Source organism: Gigantopelta aegis, chromosome 3, assembly GCF_016097555.1.
Source record: "Gigantopelta aegis isolate Gae_Host chromosome 3, Gae_host_genome, whole genome shotgun sequence".
Taxonomy (NCBI): domain Eukaryota; kingdom Metazoa; phylum Mollusca; class Gastropoda; order Neomphalida; family Peltospiridae; genus Gigantopelta; species Gigantopelta aegis.
In genome coordinates this window covers 91,014,430-91,024,664 of record NC_054701.1, presented here as the reverse complement: position 1 = coordinate 91,024,664, position 10,235 = coordinate 91,014,430, and the positions used below count along the sequence as shown (strand labels likewise).

At 35.6% G+C, this 10,235-nt stretch overlaps 1 protein-coding gene across 3 annotated transcripts in view; it reads right to left on the bottom strand.

Moving 5' to 3' along the window:
* Positions 1–459: 459 nt before the first annotated feature.
* Positions 460–10,235, bottom strand: part of LOC121369319 (ribonuclease P protein subunit p14-like) — a 32,841-nt gene continuing 23,065 nt past the window's right edge. For 2 of the 3 annotated variants that reach the window (XM_041494298.1, XM_041494299.1), the window contains exon 7: positions 460–1,920. The gene's annotated coding sequence lies outside the window, so the exon portion shown is untranslated. Of the gene's footprint in view, positions 1,921–7,542; positions 7,590–10,235 lie in introns of all 3 variants that reach the window. The other variant, XR_005957603.1, reaches the window with a different exon arrangement.

Below are 10,235 nucleotides of genomic sequence, written 5' to 3'. Positions count from 1 at the left end.
CCTTGTTATGTCAATGATGCATACAAATATTTTCAATAATTCACAGAATAATTATGAAATGTGATGGTATATAATTGGATGTTGCAATTTTGTCCTAGGTCACAAGTTCATGCATCACTGAACTGCAGTCCATACCTGCTATACTACCGAACAGTAACAGAATCCATCACAGTTGTGAGATATAAATAGACATTCCCAACCAAGAGAAAACATGTTTTTGTGAGGGCCTAGGTTTAAAATAAAATAAAAATATTGGGTTAGAAATGAACAATACTACAGGAGTTGCTGTTAGATACTATTTATCATGGCAGATGTTTCAAAATGTATCTTATGAGCAAACATGAGATGCATATATATTTTTAATTTGTCAGATAAATGGTATAGTATGTAATAGACATAACTGGTTTTGGGTTTTTTTTTTATACATCTTAAAAACAAGGTTAAAATGAAATTTAAATGTATTTTTCAAATACAATTTATTTATTTTATGACACTTGTACATGCTGACAACACAAAGCAATCAGGTTGAATTTAACTCCTATGTCACAGAGCAAGCAATTTTTGTTGTGCTTACATGTATTTATTGGATGATATAGCTTTGGCTTCTGAGTTATCACTGTGGAGAAGCCAATCAAATGTCTTCAAATCGATAGTTCACAAATGAGAGATCACCATGTAATAACAACAATCTCGCAATGTTTTCTCCAATGGCAGGGAACATTTTGTTTTTTACATTTTGATTAGTGAAGTGACATTGCTGATCAACTTGAAAATATGGAAGCAACAACTCTGTTTAACATGTTACTATTGTGTTGCGATCTCTCTGAAGCTTGAAACGTGACACTGAACAAAATATTTCTTGAATGGGTGTGTAAGAAATGCCTTATCTATACAATGTATACAGTATACCAACAAAAACTGTGATCAATACTCTTTTGTGCCTGTTTAACTACAACAAAATAATTATAAAGTAACCTGTGGTGCTATTTTTAGAGCCCTCTGGTACCACACTTAAAATAGTACCATGTTATAACATGCAGTATGTCCCCATTGTCTTACTGTCTAAACAGTGATGTCCTCATTGTTGTCTTACTGTCTAAACAGTGATGTCCTCATTGTTGTCTTACTGTCTAAACTGATGTCCTCATTGTTGTCTTACTGTCTAAACAGTGATGTCAGTGTCCTCATTGTTGTCTTACTGTCTAAACAGTGATGTCAGTGTCCTCATTGTTGTCTTACTGTCTAAAACTGATGTCAGTGTCCTCATTGTTGTCTTACTGTCTAAAACAATGTCAGTGTCCTCATTGTTGTCTTACTGTCTAAACAGTGATGTCAGTGTCCTCATTGTTGTCTTACTGTCTAAAACAATAAAGTCAGTGTCCTCCTCATTGCTGTCTTACTGTCTAAACAGTGATGTCAGTGTCCTCATTGTTGTCTTACTGTCTAAAACAGTAATGTCAGTGTCCTCACCACAGACTTCCATTTGCCCATTTTCATCTTGTCCAGCTAGCATCAAAATATGTTTATACCCATACCAATTCCATCAAGTTTCTGCAGATAGTTTTAGTTGTCAAAAATGTATGGTAATTTTGACACACTGTCTACTGTCAGACTCGGGTAACATCTACAGCCATCATGAAGGCAACTCTTAGGATCACTGGCAGTATGTATCATCTGCCCTGGGGAAATAATCCCATCTTTAGGAAGGTTCGTTCTGTGATTGCCATATTTTGCACTGTGCTACATCCTGCTCCTATCTATCTCAAACACATCCTTGTTCTCGTGCAAGTATCTGCAAATATACTTTATTAACCAACATATTCTCTCCTCTTTCTGTTATTGGCATTTCCATCTTGTCTCCAAGTTTTTAGCATCCCCAGCATATTAACTTCATATCCCCAAACATTCTGTTCCATTACTCTGCAAATAAAAAACAACAACATTCACACTGGATGCAAAAATTATAATACAATCTGCTTCATTAAATTTTACGCACATTACTGTATGAGAACTAACATTGTCCACCCCCCCTCCTCTCCCAACACCCCATCTTTCAGTCTGCTCCACTGTATTTTACACAAGTATATAGCAACACATTCCTTCCTTCCTTCCTGCCCCCCCCCCCTCCCTCTCTCACACACACAACTGACATGCATACAAATTGCTCCATAGAATTTCACACTAGCTAACCTACCCCCTACCTTCCTCCATTTGTTCTGCTGCCCCAGACATTTATCACAGAAAGGAAATTCAATCAGTGAGCCCACAGACGGACAAGCCAGAATAAATCTGATGAAATTTTTACAGCAAGCAGTAGGATTCCATACACAGTGCAATCAAGTTGATCAAAATGGATGAGTAGCTGTTTATTCCTGTCCTGCCCAGTCGAGCAGCGATGAATTGCTACCGCAATCTCAGCTTGGGGACATCCAGGACACTGAGGAGTCACACAGATGCAGACACCATCAGACATCACACGTCACGAATCTGTGCACTCCACGATTCTCTTTACAGCTAAGGTGCTCTGTGATGAACTGCAGCCCCCATAGGGTTCAGGCATATAGGAGCCAATTAAGGACTGTCTGTTAATAGTTTTTTGTTTGTTTAATGAATGAATGTTTAATGACACCCCAGCACAAAAATACACATCAACTGTTGGGTGTCAAACAAAAGTAAGTACATAAATAGGATTAAATTAAAAATAAAACTTATATAATTATGTAAACAAAAAACCAGTATAAAGAGCTATGAGTCATCAGGGTATGAACACGCACACAAAAAACCTGTGTGAATCAGCTCAGCCATTTTGTTTTTATTTTTAATTCATACCCAGATGAATCCAAAAGAAATAGTCAATAATCCTTATAATAAAATTTGAAACATTAATAAAAAAAAAAAATTAAATCACATTTTCTTTTGAATTCTTTTTGGTTCTTATCTTGTTGCAAGTTACTGGTTAAAAATTCATTTTGGTCAGTATTTTATTTATGGCAAAAACCTTTCAAAATTTCTGTAGGCAACAAAGTCTTAAAAGAATGCTTGCACAAGGCTTTTGGACTGGTATGCATATTCAATGATATATAATGCACATTATTGCTTAATGGTAGTACTAAACTAAATAACTTCCAGCTAGGTCGAAGTTTGAAGTGCACCCAACTTTGATAGAGAAGTGAAAACCATAAGTCCTGTGATTGGTGATAAATGTGAGTGTGTTGGTTGTTAAACAAAATAGTTTCATCTGGGCAAAAAATGTATGCAATTTTATTTCATCTAGTACCACTTGTCAAGTAGCCTTGTGCTTGAAACATGTATGGGGTACCTGTAAAAGAAAAGTACATGAATTTTATGCGGAACTAGGGTAGTCATAGACGCTACCCATTATGTCAGAAATTAGCAGCTTGACCTCCAATTTTTTACTGATTCACTTTAAAGGTGAGGGGTGGTAGTATTTATATCCGTGGCATTTATGTCGATTGATAGGAGTTTTAGCCACATGTGTTATTATTGTCATCTATGAGATTTCATTTGGTAGTATACACCCTATAATCAACAAGTATATTATTATATTTAATTAATAAAACGGTTAAATGTGACGGCTATTATATATAATGGCCGCAGCCATTTTGTACCATTCCAGTGAATACGCCCTATGGCGAGCCGGTGGTTACATAATATTTAATGCATCACATCAGGAATTAGTCTTAGAACTGAAGAAACAAACATACCTGATTTTTGTGCAATGTTCTGTAATACTATCCATCCCAGTAAGCCAGCAAAAAGCATATATTATTTTACAATAAAAAATAAACCACCACCATCAAAAGTGTAGAAATAACTGTATCATGTTTTGTCCATGCAATAACCTACATACTGAAATGATAAACAATGTTTTCTTAGTTAATTGGTCTATACTTTCAGTGGCCTCCACCTGTGATTCCTGATTGGCAGGTGTATATTTGGTAGGTAGACAAGCCATTAATTACCGCCATCTAGACACAAAATTATGTTCTGGCTTAACATCACAGGGTATTGGGAAATAGGTTTACCTGCCATCCTTACCAGCCGTCATGCTTTATTACTGTAAATCATTCTGTAAATCATTAAGTAGACATTCTCATCTAAAATCACAGAACTGACCAATTATGTAGTCCCAAAGAAAAGAAAATTATCACTTTGGTATCGTGAGTGGTCGTTTTTGCTTCAACGTATCCTTACCAATAGGCCTACTAGTATGCATTTTTTCTTTGGATTTTTTTAAGAGGGAAAAATACTATAACCCAATTTCGTTCTATTAATGCAAATTGAAATATATTTAGTTAAAGGGAGGGTAAACTCAAATAAGAGCCTTATATGTTGGAAAGATGCATACCCGGACCACCAACACCAATACTGACACTTTAACAAATGAAAAACGCATAATTTTAGAATTAATAAAAAAACATGATTATTCCTTCTAACTGGGGGCAGCTATTTTGTTTCGTCAGCTCCGTCCAACTTCTCTTAAGCACAATGTAAACAAATACTCTAATTTACGACAAGGCGCTTCGCTTTCATCAACCTGACTTGTAAAACAACATAAATGACTTGATAGTATAATAAACCATTTAACTAAATATATTTCAGTTTGCATCAGTAGAACAAAATGAAGTTAAAGTATTTTTCTCTTTAAAAAAATCCAAAGAAAAAATGCTTATTATTAGGCCTATTGGTAGGGTACGTTCGAGCAAAAACAACCACTCACGATACCCAAGTGATCATTTTCTTTTCTTTGGGACTACGTAATTGGTCAGTTTTGTGATTTTAGATGGGAAAGTCTACTTAATCAAGGGTTTTACAGAATTACTTACAGTAATAAAGTGATAATGTCCAATACGATTTGAGGGGCGTCCGCGCGGCTAACAGACAATACCTTGTGATCTTAATAAAAGAGGCACGTCTTTTTAGTGTGTCTAGACACAGTGTCTGGGGACCGTCTAAATATACACCTGCCAATCAGAAACCACAGGTACAGGCCACGGAAAGAAAATACCAATTAACCAAGAACACACTCCGATTATTATTTCAGTACGTGGGTTAATTTATGTGCAAAACAAGTATATATTATTTTTCAATACAAAATAAGCCACCACTGTCAAAGTGTTGAAATAACTGTATTATGTTGCCGGCTTACTGGGATGGATATTATTACAGAACATTGCAATGCATATGCAAAAATCAGGTATGTTTTGTTTCTTCAGTTCGAAGACTAATTCCTGACGTGACACGTTAGGTTTTACTTAACCACCAGCTCGCCAGAGGGCATATTCACTGGGATGGTACAAAATGGCTGCGCCCGTTATATATAATATCCGTCACATTTAAGCGTTTTATTAATTAACTATACGATTATACTTGTTGATATTAAACAATAATGCATATAATGAATAATGAATATGCATACCAGGCCAAATGCTTTAATTGTCCCTTCCTTTAAATAGTTTGTTATATTATCAAGTCATTTATGTTGTTTTACAAATCAGGTTGATGAAAGCAAAGCGCTGTGTCATAAATTATTGCGTTTGTTTACACTGCACGTAAGAGCTTATGTCACTTCGCCCCAAGCTAGAATACCGGATACAACAAAAACAAAAGAAAATGGCTGTCCTCAGTTAACAGGAATAATCACATTTTTTCATTAACTCTAAAATTACACATTTTTCATTTGTTAAAGTGTCAGTATGTGTTGGTGGTCCAGGTATGCATCTTTCCAACACATAAGGCTCATATTTGAGTTTAGTTGCCCTTTAAGTGGAATCCCTGCAATAATAGCCGACGGTGATAAAGAATGTTTTGTATAGCACTGTTCCCTTTGAATTCTTTGATTTCATATCATTTTCTCCTGATGTAAATACTACTCCTAGCCTTCGTCTGCTATTAACTTTCACATCCCAGTCCTTGTTTCCCCAACTGATGGCTGCTTTCCTCTTGTGGCCCATCCATGCCACACACATCTCATGACCTCATTATTAATTACATGGACATATGTACAACTAAACGATGAATTTGGTGCCAAACTTCAGAACTGTTATGTATGGAGTAGTCTGGTTGATACTAATAAAATAAAAATTGCTCCAACATGTTTGTTTTTTCCATTAACCACAATTTTTCTTCTTTTTATTCTTGATGAAATATATACATCTTCAAAAATAAAAATTAAAGTGTACCATCTGCTAAGTTGTGAGTAGTGTTTGAAGAATGGCCTGATAGAATCTCCCGAAATACTTGTCCACTTCACTAACAGCCCTGATTGAGTTTTAGATGGAGTAACTTATCTTATCAAGACACATCTCATTCATAATGGACTGTGTGGGAGATACTAAATTCCATCCCAGACATGATGCGGAAACTACCATCTATTACGTTAATGGGATTCACTTCCTGCTAATATTTCCCATAATGGAGTGAGCCAATGCATTTATTTATGGAAGTCAATTTCAATCTCATTAGCAAGTTTCTTCTTAATTTAATTTCGTGTTAACCTCAATAAAAATATTATGGTATTAATAGAATTCTGACTTACGAATTGACATATGGTTAACTATCAAAAAAGTAATTTTAGTTTGCTAAAACTCTTACAAATGATAGTTTTATAAAAGTTATATATTTTTGTTCATAATTTTTCAGACAGGATAGCAAGGTCTTTGATATATCAGTCATGGAGCACTGGTTGGAACTGGAAATAATCTAATGGGTCCAGTGATATGGATCAAACACTGATCACACATTAGGTGAATGCTCTGCCATTGAGATACATCCCAGTTTCTGCATTTGAAGTGTAATTGTGACAACCCATCTTCTTGTTTCTCATTACTGAAGCAGCCAAACAATGGTGACAACCCATTTTCTTGTTTCTCATTACTGAAGCAGCCAAACAATGGTGACAACCCATCTTCTTGTTTCTCATTACTGAAGCAGCCAAACAATGGTAAATCAATCAGCCAAACAACATTTTGTTCACAATTTTCATTAGCCACAATTGATAATCAAATTTCAAAATAGCAATTTAGAACTGTGTAGTGATCTCTGAAACTTAGTGATACCGAATAAAAACTGTTTTAATATGTCTGGGAAAGTTAGTGTAGCAATTTCTGAAACTTCCACAGGATACTGAACAAAATGTGTGTTTTTGTGTGAATATACAATTTTCTGATTTTACATGCCGGGAAAGTTAGTGCAGCAATCTCTGAAACTTCCACAGAAATACTGAACAAAATATGTTCCGTTAACAACATCATTTCCTCAAATATAACACATCTGGAAAAGTCAGTCTGTCAAAAACGATACTGCTTACAAAAACACAATATCATTACCTTAGATTTAACATGTCTGGAAAAGTCAGATGCTAAAAACAATACTGCTTACAAACACATCAATATCATTACCTTAGATTTAACATGTCTGGAAAAGTCACTGTCAAAAACAATACTGCTTACTAACACACAATATCATTACCTTAGATTTAACATGTCTGGAAAAGTCACTGTCAAAAACAATACTGCTTACCATAACACAGTATCAGGAAACTGCAGTATGTTCATTGAAAAAGCCACCTAAAAAGAAACCCATAATGATGAATGTTTAATGACAGACTAGTTTTGTTTTTCTGATAGAGTAATGATAACCATCGACACTAAAGTATTGCTGTTCTGACAAATGATAGATGAACCTTAAATAAGCCAATTATTCAAATGAGGTTGGATGTTGAACATAATGCTGTTTGGTAACCACTGTGTGGTGTAAAATGTCAGATGTCAACTGCAAGGTAACTTATTCACCATATTCACTGAATTACGTAAACACTAGAGGTACAACTCAAAACAGAGACAAAGTTAAACATCAACTGCAAGGTAACTTATTCACCATATTCACTGAATTACGTAAACACTAGAGGTACAACTCAAAACAGAGCCAAAGTTAAACATCAACTGCAAGGTAACTTATTCACCATATTCACTGAATCACGTAAACACTGTAGAGGTACAACTCAAAACAGAGACAAAGTTAAACATCAACTGCAAGGTAACTTATTCACCATATTCACTGAATCACGTAAACACTAGAGGTACAACTCAAAACAGAGACAAAGTTAAACATCAACTGCAAGGTAACTTATTCACCATATTCACTGAATCACGTAAACACCAGAGGTACAACTCAAAACAGAGACAAAGTTAAACATCAACTGCAAGGTAACTTATTCACCATATTCACTGAATCACGTAAACACTAGAGGTACAACTCAAAACAGAGACAAAGTTAAACATCAACTGCAAGGTAACTTATTCACCATATTCACTGAATCACGTAAACACTGTAGAGGTACAACTCAAAACAGAGACAAAGTTAAACATCAACTGCAAGGTAACTTATTCACCATATTCACTGAATCACGTAAACACTAGAGGTAAAACTCAAAACAGAGACAAAGTTAAACATCAACTGCAAGGTAACTTATTCACCATATTCACTGAATCACGTAAACACTAGAGGTACAACTCAAAACAGAGACAAAGTTAAACATCAACTGCAAGGTAACTTATTCACCATATTCACTGAATCACGTAAACACTAGAGGTACAACTCAAAACAGAGACAAAGTTAAAAGTCAACTGCAAGGTAACTTATTCACCATATTCACTGAATCACGTAAACACTAGAGGTACAACTCAAAACAGAGACAAAGTTAAAAGTCAACTGCAAGGTAACTTATTCACCATATTCACTGAAACACGTAAACACTGTAGAGGTACAGCTCAAAACAGAGACAAAGTTAAACATCAACTGCAAGGTAACTTATTCACCATATTCACTGAATCACGTAAACACTAGAGGTACAACTCAAAACAGAGACAAAGTTAAAAGTCAACTGCAAGGTAACTTATTCACCATATTCACTGAATCACGTAAACACTGTAGAGGTACAACTCAAAACAGAGACAAAGTTAAACATCAACTGCAAGGTAACTTATTCACCATATTCACTGAATCACGTAAACACTAGAGGTACAACTCAAAACAGAGACAAAGTTAAAAGTCAACTGCAAGGTAACTTATTCACCATATTCACTGAATCACGTAAACACTGTAGAGGTACAACTCAAAACAGAGACAAAGTTAAACATCAACTGCAAGGTAACTTATTCACCATATTCACTGAATCACGTAAACACTAGAGGTACAACTCAAAACAGAGACAAAGTTAAACATCAACTGCAAGGTAACTTATTCACCATATTCACTGAATCACGTAAACACTAGAGGTACAACTCAAAACAGAGACAAAGTTAAAAGTCAACTGCAAGGTAACTTATTCACCATATTCACTGAATCACGTAAACACTAGAGGTACAACTCAAAACAGAGACAAAGTTAAAAGTCAACTGCAAGGTAACTTATTCACCATATTCACTGAATCACGTAAACACTAGAGGTACAACTCAAAACAGAGACAAAGTTAAACATCAACTGCAAGGTAACTTATTCACCATATTCACTGAATCACGTAAACACTGTAGAGGTACAACTCAAAACAGAGACAAAGTTAAACATCAACTGCAAGGTAACTTATTCACCATATTCACTGAAACATGTAAACACTGTAGAGGTACAACTCAAAACAGAGCCAAAGTTAAAAGTCAACTGCAAGGTAACTTATTCACCATATTCACTGAATCACGTAAACACTGTAGAGGTACAACTCAAAACAGAGACAAAGTTAAAAGTTAAAGTTTGTTTTGTTTAATGACACCATTACAGTAACTTGATTTATTCATCATCGGCTATTGGATGTCAAACCTTTGGTAATTTTGACATATACCCTCAGAGAAGAAACCCGATACATTTTTCCAATAGTAGCAAGGGATCTTTATATACTCATTCATTCATTTCAACTTATTTTCGTGCTTATATCCAATTAAGGTTTAAGCACGCTGTCTTGGGCACACACCTCAGCTATCTGGGTTGTCTGTCCAGGACAGTGGGTTAGTTGTTAGTTGGTTAGTGAAAGAGAAGAGGGTGTAGTGGCCGTACACCTACCCAATGGGCCCTTAAGAACTCGCTCTGGGTTGGAGCCGGCACTGGGCTGCGAACTCTGTACCTACCAGCCTGTAGTCTGATGGCTTGACCACTGCGCCACTGAGGCTGGTTCTGTTATATGCACCATCCCACAGACAGGATAGCACATACCATGACCTTTG